The sequence below is a fragment of the Oncorhynchus mykiss genome, chromosome 9 (assembly GCF_057628025.1).
Source record: "Oncorhynchus mykiss isolate SJ-2025 chromosome 9, ASM5762802v1, whole genome shotgun sequence".
Taxonomy (NCBI): domain Eukaryota; kingdom Metazoa; phylum Chordata; class Actinopteri; order Salmoniformes; family Salmonidae; genus Oncorhynchus; species Oncorhynchus mykiss.
This window is the reverse complement of record NC_143030.1, coordinates 67,606,787-67,619,263: the sequence shown is the minus strand read 5'-3', so window position 1 is coordinate 67,619,263 and position 12,477 is coordinate 67,606,787. Positions and strand designations below refer to the sequence as shown.

At 39.2% G+C, this 12,477-nt stretch overlaps 1 non-coding gene across 1 annotated transcript; it reads right to left on the bottom strand.

Moving 5' to 3' along the window:
* Window positions 1-685: 685 nt before the first annotated feature.
* Window positions 686-738, bottom strand: LOC149981311 (U7 small nuclear RNA). The gene has a single exon (XR_016483565.1). It is a non-coding gene; the product is annotated as a U7 small nuclear RNA (small nuclear RNA).
* Between the last annotated feature and the right edge of the window lie 11,739 nt (window positions 739-12,477).

Here is a 12,477-nt window from a genome sequence, read left to right as displayed (position 1 = left end):
TTTTGGAAATATGTTCCCAAGTATTCCCATGCATAATAGAGAGACGTGATCATACAAATGTAAACAAGGTTTCAAATGATTATACTTTTTTTGCGTTTTTTTTGCAGTCAATTTGCAGTCTACAAATGATTTGTAATTATGTTCTGGTCCCCCGACCATCCGCTCAAGAGTTGATGATCCCTGATCTAGTGTTCACTTCAGTAGTTTTGTAGGACTCCCTAGTGATTCATATCACAGATTACCTTCACCTGTGAGCAAAATTGAATTCATTGCAGATTTGTACTATAATACAGGCTGGTGTGACACATCACAGGGCCATTACAGCTTTCCCACATTAAAAAAATACTATGGTATAAATACTATAGTATTCACTGTAGTGATGTTAAAAAAGTCAGCAAAAACCCTGTAGTGAATATGATAGTATTTACTGCAGTATACTTTAGTATTTACATTTAATTATACTATAAATATTGCAGTAAAATAATACTGTAGTATATACTATAGTAATTAAATTAGTGTTTTTGTGGATTGTAGAATAATGTAGTATATACTGTAGTGTTTTTGTGGACTGTAGTATACTGTAGTATTCACTGCAGTTTATTGTAGTATTTACTGTAATGTTTTTGAGGACATTACTGTAACATTTACTACAGTGTTTTTGTTTTATTCTCATTAACATAGAAGTGCAGGCTTTCTCCTTGAGGAAACCTACTTGAGAAATACTAAAAGAGTACATTTTCCATTACTTGTAGCTAGGTAGGCCTGGGGTCTGAACGGATAGTTCAGAGCTTCTAATAATTTCTATAACCTGTAGGCTCACTTATGGGTAGTGTATTTGCAGACTGTAGTGTTTTTGTGGACACTATTATAATATTTACTATAGTATTCTACAGCATAATACACCATTCTATAGTAAGTGCTACACATGATTGAGGGGTACTACAGTGGTAGTATATTATTCTACAGTATACTATTGTTTAAGACAGAATTCTAAAGTAAGTACTATTATTACTAGTATTATCTAGTAAACTGTAGTTTCTTTTTTTCATGAGGGTTTACCCGATACATTTAGAAGGAATAGACCCCCCCTGGAAACCACTTTGTTTGTCTATTGTCGATCGTTTTGATTCTGAAATTCACAGTTTGTTCCAAATTCTTACTTTTTACTTTTTTCTACATTGTAAAATAATAGTGAAGACATCAACACTGTAAAATAACACATATGGCATCACATGTAGTAATCAGTGAAGGGAAATCTTAATGCTACAGCCTACAATGACATTCTAGACAATTCTGTGCTTCCAACTTTGTGGCAACAGTTTGGGGGCCCTTTCCCCCAAGGCCCTTTCCTGTTTCAGCATGCCCCCGTGCACAAAGCGAGGTCCATACATAAATGGTTTGTTGAGATCAGTGTGGATTAACTTGACTGGCCTGCGCAGGACCCTGACTTCAACCCCATTAATCACATTTGGGATGAATTGGAACGCCGGCTGCGAGTCAGGTCTAATCGCCCAACATCAGTACCTGACCTCATTAATGCTCTTGTGGCCGAATGGAAGCAAGTCCCCGCAGCAATGTTCCAACATCTAGTGGAAATCCTTCCCAGAAGAGTGGAAGCTGTTATAAAAGGGGGTGACCAACTCCATATTAATGTGCTTGATTATGGAATGAGATGTTTAACAAGCAGGCGTCCACATACTTTTGGCTTATGTAGGGTAGCTCTAAATCCCCTGAAAGGAAAGGACTCTAGACATTAAAGCCACCACTATCCTCCATTTTATATGAACTTCCTCTTATCATGCCCTTCTTTCTTTAATCTCTGCGGCACATCAGCCCTCTCCAGTCCATTTCCTACTTGGGTCTGTCCCCTAACTTCTTCTCTTTTTTCGAAGTTAACACATTGGTCCGGGCTTGGGCTTGTCAATGGATTGGAAGGATTTTGAGGGGGCTATATTAAATCTCCCGAAAGGCGTCTTTGAAAAACTGAGGTAATTTCAATTTAGATTTGTATTCTCAGAGACCCCCCATCAGTTCCCTGAAGGACACATCTCAACTGAGCAGAGCTTTCTCTTCGATCCTCTGTTCTTAAGATTGCCACGCTGGGGTTTCAGGTATAGAGCAATCCACGAGCCATTTATGCTTAAGTTGACAGAGGGCTGTTGATGTTTGGTTCATTAGAAAGATGAACGGTGTGGAGCTATATCCGTAGTGAGGCCTGACGATGAGATGTGCCTTTAGTTCTACTATGTCAAGCTCCCTCCCTCCACTGGTAGGCATCATGCTTCCTCCATGTTCAATGACAGGTACAATGTCGAATCTATACAAAGGCTAAATAAAAGAGGCAATTAAATGCATGTACAGGTGCAGATCATGAGTCAAGCAGCACAGCACTAGCACATGGCACACCACTAGCACATGGCACACACCCGTATGTAAGGCAGGGATACGTTACATCTATAACGGTCCCTATGAGTCATTTCAAGTTAATAGGAAGTACGATAGAAGAAGAAATTATAATACCTGCTGCTGAGTGAGACATTGTTAATTGGATTATATTCAGGCTTGTTGTACAGCTTTGTCATTGATTGTATTCAGCCATGGAGTGAATTTTGTCTATGTTCCAAGCCAACCGGGAACATTCCCAGGACATTAGCTAAGATTCCCATTAAAGGGAAACTTCACTGCTGCTCTTTCACTGTATATGTCCATTAATGTTATTATCATATAATATGTGTAATAAAAATCGAGAATTTCCTCACTACACACAAATATGACAGGTTCTGCATCTCACCGGTAGAAACGAGACATCTACATTTCCTGATTGTAAAGCCCACCACAATATCCAGAATTCATAGCGATAGCCAGCTGCTATCCGGCGGTGTGATTTGCAGTTTTGCAAGCTAACTTTAGCTACATTAGGTTACATTAGCTACAACCTACTGGACAGTATCTAACCGTTAACTAGCTAACTAAATACGCAGAGGCTAATGTGACTGGCCTATGTGTTGTATTTACAGAGTCTGATCCCATCAACATCTGCAGTGGCATCAACATCAAGCTCAGCACCAGGAAGTAGGGTAAGTCACATTTGCAAAAAATAAATATACTGGAGCTAGGCATAAACATGGTTTGTGTTTTGTTGTCATAGTTGGTGTGTTTATAAGTAGCCTTCATCGTCTATCGTAGTTACATTATCTGTAGAGTAAGGAGGGGATGGTGTGGGTGACTGACTGGTGTCTATTGGAGTAGGTATTGTGTTTGTGAAAGTTAGTCAGCTTGATCTATTAAACGTGAGGGGATGGGTGTGTATATTACCTTTCTGAGTGTCTATTGATGGGGACAAAGTAGTAAAATGTTGGCTAATCACTGACTAGTGTATGTCCTACAGACTCATCCTGCTGCTGATGACCTGGACACCAACTATAGTAGTACAGATCCTGTAGACCCATTGGATTAATGTTTTCAGACGAGAACAAGCTCATCATCATCTGACTGGGAAGAGGAATAGACTGCACAGCGCTGGCAAGAGCCAAAGTGTATAGTCTATGTCCAAGGTCATGGAGCTCATGAAGTTCTGCCAGACCAGTTGCCGTTGCCCAACACAAGACGAGGTTGACACCAGCTTTAGTAGTTCAGATACTGTAGACTTATTCAGGACCCTGCCTGGAACATTCAGCCAGCACAACATCCATATTCAGTTGTTGTAGTATAATATAGAATGGCTACTATGCTCACAGCTGCATTGTAGTATAGATGTTGCTAGCTCTTGTACATATGTTTTTAATTAAGTTTCATATCAAATGTTTTATATAATATGTTTTACATGAGTACTGACAAGTGACTAAATGATTGCAGCTGCATCAGAAAACAATAAAGTATTGACTTCAACTTCTGGATCAATTGTGATATTCATTTAATGTATTTGGAAGTAACTAGCTACAATCTTACTGCTAAAACAAATGACGCAGGGAGTTGGTGCGTCATTTTGACTTTAATTTGTTGGCAAGTAAACATGCTTCAAAATAACAGTTGATTGGTCTGTCAATGTCGCAAATAAGTAGACATGGCTTTTATTCAAGGCAACATTTATTTGCTCTGGAGACAGAGGTGAGTTTACACAGCAGTATGCAGGAAAGGTTATGGCAATGTATGACATATACAGTAGAACAAAATATACTACTCACGTCTATAATAAATACTACAGCTCTTCAAAAGGAATACATGCATATGGTGTGTTTTTGGGGTGCAGTGAGGTGTTCAGAGTCCCTTTGATACAACAGGGTATTGTTATTATGGACCTTTTACATCTCCTCTTGAATTGCTCAAATGTGACCGACTGCCTTGATTATGTAGCAACATTTGAAATTGTGTTTTTTACATTGGATAAAAGCAGAGACACAGAGTTAAAATGTTTTATATCATACAATGCATTTGAGGAACAATGGGAAAGTAATTCTGCTCCCGGGTGGCGGAGTGGTCTAAGGCATCGCATCTCAGTGCTAAAGGTGTCACTACAGACCCTGGTTTGATTCCATGCTGTATCACAACTGTCACGCCCTGACCTGAGTATTCTTTGTTTTCTTTATATATTTTGGTTAGGTCAGGGTGTGACGAGGGTGCAATGTGTGTTTTTTTTTGTTTTTGTACTGTCTAGGGGTTTTGTAGATTTATGGGGTTGTTTACCATCTAGGTGTTTATGTAGGTCTATGGTTGCCTAGATTGGTTCTCAATTAGAGGCAGGTGTTTATCGTTGTCTCTGATTGGGAACCATATTTAGGCAGCCATCTTCTTTGGGTATTTTGTGGGTTATGGTCTATGTTATACGTTAGCACATTGTTTCATTAGCAGTCACGGTCATCTTGTTGTTTTGTTTAAGTGTTCTTCGTGTTCTTCCTGCAATAAAAAATAATGTATTCTAACCACGCTGCACTTTGGTCTACTCCATACGACGAACGTGACAGAGCTAGAGAACCAGGTTCAATGTTAGCTAGCTAACACTCATGAAATTACTACCGTGCATGAATCTGCAGGTAGCTAGCGAACCAGATTCATAATCCCATAACTAAGCAAGTAAATGGCTCTGAGGTACAAATAATATGATCATACACGTATCGTTAGCTAGTGAGCCAGCCAGCTAATGTTAGCTAGCTAGCTAACAGTACACTTTTACTTGAAATGAAAGCGACTTTGTAAAAATTAGAAACGTGTAATATCTGAAAATGTAGCTAGCTAGACCATCTTACCCAAATACATCATGGTTGGAGGCTTCTCCCAGTCACGGATCAGGAGACAGGTGTTTTCTCCATCACCTTAGCTATCATGCTATAATTCCACTGATTTCAAAACTCAATTCTCCAGAAAGTGGAGAGCAACACTTATCCAGTTCTACTAAGCAATATATACTTTTAAAAAGCTGTGTTAGACAGTATTACCTACACATACTAACCAGCTCAAATAGACAAAAGCGTGCTATATGGCAGACCAATCCGAACTCATCTCTTGGAATGTCCAGCCCACTCATTATCTCAGCAAATCATGGCTAGCGGGAAGGTTGCCCCCCTTTTCTGTGGCTAAACCAACTAGGCTTGTAATTTAACAATTGTATTTGTATTTACAGATGGCATTCAAGTTTGTTATTAAGGCACATGAAAGTTCACACATTTATAACATTTTTAAAAATTGATTTAAAAAAAAAGATTATGTTCAAATGACTCTCATGTGAAGTAGTGACCCGCGACATACGCCTAGTTTCCTGAAACAGTTTACACAAGGTCCCAACCACACATGCAGGCAAGGGGATTCAGTGTCATTCGCCTAAATTCTCCCCAGGTAGAATAAACTCCCCAAACAATCTGTAGGCCACCAAGCTGTCACGGTTTTCTGTATGAGAAGGAGAGTCGGACCAAAATGCAGCGTGTCGATTGCGATTCATGTTTAATGAAAAGAACACACTAAACACAAACACTACAAAAACAATAAACGTAACGAAAACCAAAACAGCCTATACTTGTGTAAACTAATGCATCGACAGGAACAAGGACACTAAGGACAATCACCCACGACAGACTCAAAGAATATGGCTGCCTAAAGATGGTTCCCAATCAGAGACAACGATAAACACCTGCCTCTGATTGAGAACCACTTCAGACAGCCATAGACTTAACTAGAACACCCCACTAGCTACAATCCCCATACAAACACACCACATACAAAAACCTATGCCACACCCTGGCCTGACCAAATAAATAAAGATAAACACAAAATACTTCGACCAGGGCGTGACACAAGCAGTATTGTCTGTGAGAGAATTAGACTTTCATGAGTAATCGTTGTGTATTGTCTGTATTCCTACTGTAGCACCACGATGCAGAATATTACACATCTCAAAGACACACATTCGCTAACTGCAACGCACAGGTATACAGTAGGTACTCAAAAACGAATCATAAAGACAAAATCATTCATTGACTCTTCGTCATCATCATCAAAGAATGTCTCCAGTTTTGCTCCTAGTCCTAATGAGATGTGCTGTGAGGCTAGCTAGTAACGTTAGCTGTAGAAACTAGTAACGCGCCCATTTTGAAAAGCCTGCTTTTGAGGGTCGGTAAATAGGGCTTCCGTCAGGCTATAGTCTTTACAAAGCCAGAGAAAATTTGTCAACCTATATATCCTGAAATGTCGTGGCAGACAGGAACATTTTTGAGACCAATGGCTCTATTGAACAAGGATAACAATATCTACTCGCTGCTAGCGTGATCTTGCAATGGGCGAAACACAAAGACAAGAATTGCTACAAAACATGACTCCATTCATGTTTAGATCAGACAGCAGGCTCATTCAACCAATGTCCTTATTGGTTGAACTTTCTCGGCACGGGAATTCACAAAAATACTGCTATGGTGCATAATTAGAGTGCCTTCGGAAAGTATTCAGACCCCTTGACTTTTTCCACATTTTGTTACGTTACAGTCTAAAATGGATTCAATAAAAAAATGCTCAGCAGTCTACATACAATACCCAATAATGAGTAAGTGAAAACAGCTTGACAGATGTTTTTGAAAATGAATACAAAAAAATATATATACTTTAATTACATAAGTATTCAGACTCTTTGCTATGAGAAATTTAACTCAGGTGCATCCTCTTTTCATTGACCATCCTTGAGATGTTTCTACAACTTGATTGGAGTCCACCTGTGGTCAACTCAATTGATTGGACATGATTTAGAAAGGCACACACCTGTATATTGCGCAAATATACAGTTGACAGCACAAAAACAAAGCCATGAGGTTGAAGGAATTGTCCGTAGAGAGAGGATTGTGTCGAGGCACAGATATGGTGAAGGGGTACCAATAAATGTCTTCAGCATTGAAGGTCCCCAAAAACACATTGGCCTCCATCATTCTTAAATGGAAGAAGTTTGGGCCCACCAAGACTCTTCCTAGAGCTGGCCACCCGGCCAAACTAAGCAATTGGGGGAGAAGGGTTTTGGTCAGGGAGTTGACCAAGAACCTGAGTTCCTCTGTGGTAATGGGAGAACAATCCAGAAGGACAACCATCTCTGCAGTACTCCACCAATCATACATTTATGTTTGAGTGGCCAGACGGAAGCCTCTCCTCAGTAAAGGCACAAGACAGCCCACCTGGAGTTGGTCAAAAACACCTACAGACTCTCAGACCATGTGAAACATGATTCTATGGTCTTATGAAACCAAGATTTAACTCTTTGGACTGAATATCAAGCTTCACGTCTGGAGGAAACCTGGCACCATCCCTACGGTGAAGCATGGTGGTGGCAGCATCATGCTGTGGTGGTGTTTTTTCAGTGGTAGAGACTGGGAGACTAGTAAGGATCGAGAGAAAGATGAACGGAGCAGAGTACAAAGAGATCCATGATGAAAACCTGCTCCAGAGCGCTCAGGACCTCAGACTGGGGCAAAAGTTTACCTTCCAACAGGACAAGGTCCCTAAATACACAGTCAAGACAACGCAGGAGTGGCTTCGGGACAAGTCTCTGAATGTCCTTGAGTGGTGTTGGTCAATTTCTTCAAAAGATGATCAGGTCTATATAATTATCAAACTTATATATATATATATTGGTAGTAGAAAGGAAACACAGACTCTGTTTAAGTATTAAGATTCTCCTTTAGTAATACAATTGTAGGCATAAGTTGGTACAGAGTACAGTATATGTGAGCTCTCCCCAGGTTCTGCAAAGTGTCTAAGAAATCCTGTAGCTTATATAACCTCCCCAGTTCCCCTTGCGTGACTATTCCTGGCAACAACATTTTAATAAATATAACCTCCCCCTGACAGCAGCAACCATCTTGTAAACAATTAAAAGCTCAGAAGTGGGTTTGACTGAAACTTGACCTTTCATCACAAGTATAGGGTCATAACAAAAAACACAAAAACTGTCCAGTTGTGTGGATGATGTTCCTATTAGGGTGCAAAAAACCTTTACCTGATGTTACAAGAACGTTCACAGAAGACATGTTGTCTGTTCTTTAAAGGTTCCCAGAATGTTTCTATAGGCCATGGGAACATTTGGTGATGTGAGATTCCCAAAAGACAAAATATGCTCAGTTGTAATAACATTCATACAATGTTTAAGTTAGGTTGCTCAGGACATTCCCTTAACGTTGCAAGAATAATCTTGACATAGACACGATATAGACACAGGTCATTTTCATTTCATTCATAGGACTCTTGAACCGCATTTAATCATACAAACACAACCATATTTTTTACATGTCAATATGTTGACAGTCTGAACATGAGTTTAAAACTGCAATGTTTGTTTTCCAAGCCAGATCTTTAATCCTCTCCGCCAAGGATAACGCTCGTCAGTTGAGGTTGCACAACCTATAATTAATAAATGTAACGAATTCAGGGGGGAATTTCTACCAAAAATGAACATACTCAACAACGCCGACCTTGTATGGAATCCTAACACGGCTGATGTATTCAGCCTAGAGTCTTTGTTTTTCATGCTTTATTTTCCTTACCATGAAATTCTGGTTTCTTCCGACAATCCTCGTTCCTCTTACCCTGTATATCTGTCATCATTATCCATCATTTTTTAACATGAAAACCTGCCTCTTTTTGTCAAACCATTCACCCTCATCAGGATTCAAACTTGCAGAAGGGTAAAGGGGTTAAGCCTAAACACCACAGGAGTTAAATATTATTTATCCCAATTAAGAGAAAGGGATGAATCTATAAATGTAAGATCATGTTCACATCGAAAAGGTAACGTTAGCTAAATTATTTTGTTTTTTAATCAAGTCAGTAATTGAAGACACAGACTTGGAGGAAGACATAAGACTGACAAATATACTGTCATTGTATGAAATCAATGCACATAGCACACATGTAGGAACATTTTATAATTTATAGAATGGATAATTCAACGACTAATAGGAATTGATGAAAACATAATTAGAGCATTCAGCTAAGGGGGTTTGTGCTCAGAGAGAATTCATATGCAATTCCACCACTTTTCAACCTCATATTCATCATCTCCAGCACCAAAACAGTGTCTACAAATGTGAAAACAACGCGTTTCTATGGTCTGTGGTTAAAAGGATGAGAAGAAAGGACCCAAAAAAATGCTTCTCTGTGACATCACAGAGTAGTATTAAAAGTAAAAAAACAAAAGTGATTTTCAAAACTTGCAACGAGTTTCTAGCAAAAGGGAAGGTATTTTCTTACTCCCTCATCACCGTGAATCTCATAGTCTTTGAAAACCACTGTTTTATTTATTTTTTACTTTATAAATGTTTCTACAAAACTTAGAAATCTGCCGTTTTCACAAACAGTTGAAGTCGGAAATGTACATACACTTAGGTTGGAGTCATTAAAACTCATTTTTCAACCACTCCACACATTTCTTGTTAACAAGCTATAGTTTTGGCAAGTCGGTTAGGATGTCTACTTAGTGCATGACACAAGTAATTTTTCCAACAATTGATTACAGATTATTTCACTTATAATTCACTGTATCACAATTCCAGTGGGTCAGAAGTTTACATACACCAAGTTGACTGTGCCTTTAAACAGCTTGCAAAATTCCAGAAAATTATGTCATGGCTTTAGAAGCTTCTGATAGGCTAATTGACATAGTTTGAGTCAATTGGAGGTGTACCTGTGGATGTATTTCAAGGCATATCTTCAAACTCAGCGCTTCTTTGCATGACATCATGGGAAAATCAAAAGAAATCAGCCAATTGTAGACCTCCACAAGTCTGGTTCATCCTTGGGATCAATTTCCAAACGCCTGAAGGTACCACATTCATCTGTACAAACAATAGTATGCAAGTATAAACACCATGGGACCACACAGCCGTCATACCACTCAGGAAGGAGACGCGTTCTGTCTCCTAGAGATTAACGTACTTTGGTGCGAAAGTGCAAATCAATCCCAGAACAATAGCAAAGGACCTTGTGAAGATGCTGGAGAAAACAGGTACAAAAGTATCTATATTCACAGTAAAACGAGTCCTATATCGACATAACCTGAAAGGCCGCTCAGCAAGGAAGAAGCCACTGCTCCAAAATCACCATAAAAAAAGCCAGACTATGGTTTGCAACTGCACATGCGGACAAAGATCATACTTTTTGCAGAAATGTCCTCTGGTCTAATGAAACATAAATAGAACTGTTTGGCCATAATGACCATCGTTATGTTTGGAGGAAAAAGGGGGAGGCTTGCAAGCCAAAGAACACCATCCCAAACTTGAAGCACGGGTGTGGCAGCATCATGTTGTGGGGGTGCTTTGCTGCAGGAGGAACTGGTGCATCTCACAAAATAGAGGGCATCATGAGGGAGGGAAAATTATGTGGATATATTGAAGCAACATCTCAAGACATTAGTCAGGAAGTTAAAGCTTGGCTGCAAATGGGTCTTCCAAATGGACAATGACCCCAAGCATACTTCCAAAGTTGTGGTGGCAAAATGGCTTAAGGACAACGAAGTCAAGGTATTGGACTGGCCATCACAAAGCCCTAAACTCAATCCTATAGAACATTTGTGGGCAGAACTGAAAAAGCGTGTGCGAGCAAGGAGGCCTACGAACCTGACTCAGTTACACCAGCTCTGTCAGGAGGAATGGGCCAAAATTCACCCAACATATTGTGGGAAGCTTGTGGAAGCTTGCGGATTTCTCCAAGAAGTACAATCTTTGTCCCCACGTGCAGTTGCAAACCGTAGTCTGGCTTTTTTATGGCGGTTTTGGAGCAGTGGCTTCTTCCTTGCTGAGCTGCCTTTCAGGTTATGTCGACATAGGACTCATTTTTACTGTGGATATAGATACTTTTCTACCTGTTTCCTCCAGCATTTTCATGATCTGGTGCAGAGGATTAAAGACCTGGCTCGGGAACCAAACATTGTAGGTTTAACCCCACCATGTGCACATTGTCAATACCCGAAGTGTAAAAAATATGAATGTGTTTGTATGATTAAATGCTGTTCAAATGTCTTATGAATTATATAATGTATAGATTGTTAACAAATTAAATTTGAAAAATATTTAGTTGTGTTTGTATGATTAAATGCTGTTCAAATGTCTTATGAATGATATAATGTACAGATTGTTAACCAATTAAATTTGAAAAATATTTAGTTTGTATGATTAAATGTTGTTCAAATGTCCTATGAAGAAAATATAAATGCCATATGTATCTGGAGAGAAACATAATGGGGATGTATTCCAATCTTTTTCCTTAACTGGAGCTACAAATGTGCATGGTGAGAATGTTGCAGTAATATTAGGTAAATCTTAAGTATAACATTTTGCAAATGTTCTTGAAATGTTCTGAGGACCTCCAGACAAGGTAAAATGTATGTTGTGTGAACATCATTTATTTGTATTTTTATAGCAACCTCTAAAGAACAGACTAGGAACATTCTTGTAACAACCGGTTGAATGTTTTTTGCACCCTTAAACAAACATTGTAGAATCATCCGCACATCATGACAGTTTTTGTGGTTTGGGAACATATCTTTTGTGATGTCCCCACAATGCTCTCACCAGGAGGTTCCCACAACCAAATTAAATATTCTGGGAACCTTTAAAGAACAGATGAAATGTGTTCTAGGAACGTTCTTTCAAAATCGGATGAATGCTTCATATACGGCACCCTGAAAGGTTATATAGAACCCTTTTGTAGGCTATTTAGACCCAATGTGGTTCTTCAATTTAAATGTAAAAACCTTTTTCAGAAAAAGTCCTATATACTGTAGCCTTCAAGGGCTCTATATAGAAGCATTTGGGTGTCATATAGGAAGCAAGCGATATAACCATTTTTGGATATACATAGATTTAGAACACACTACAAGTGTACCAAACCTACAAAATTCTAGAATATTCTACCTTTGGACTGACTCAGCTTTGATGTTGACCTATCACTTCAAACACACTGTCGTGCCCTCGCTGCCCTGTCAAGTGTCTGTCCAGCTGCTATCAGCTCGCTGTC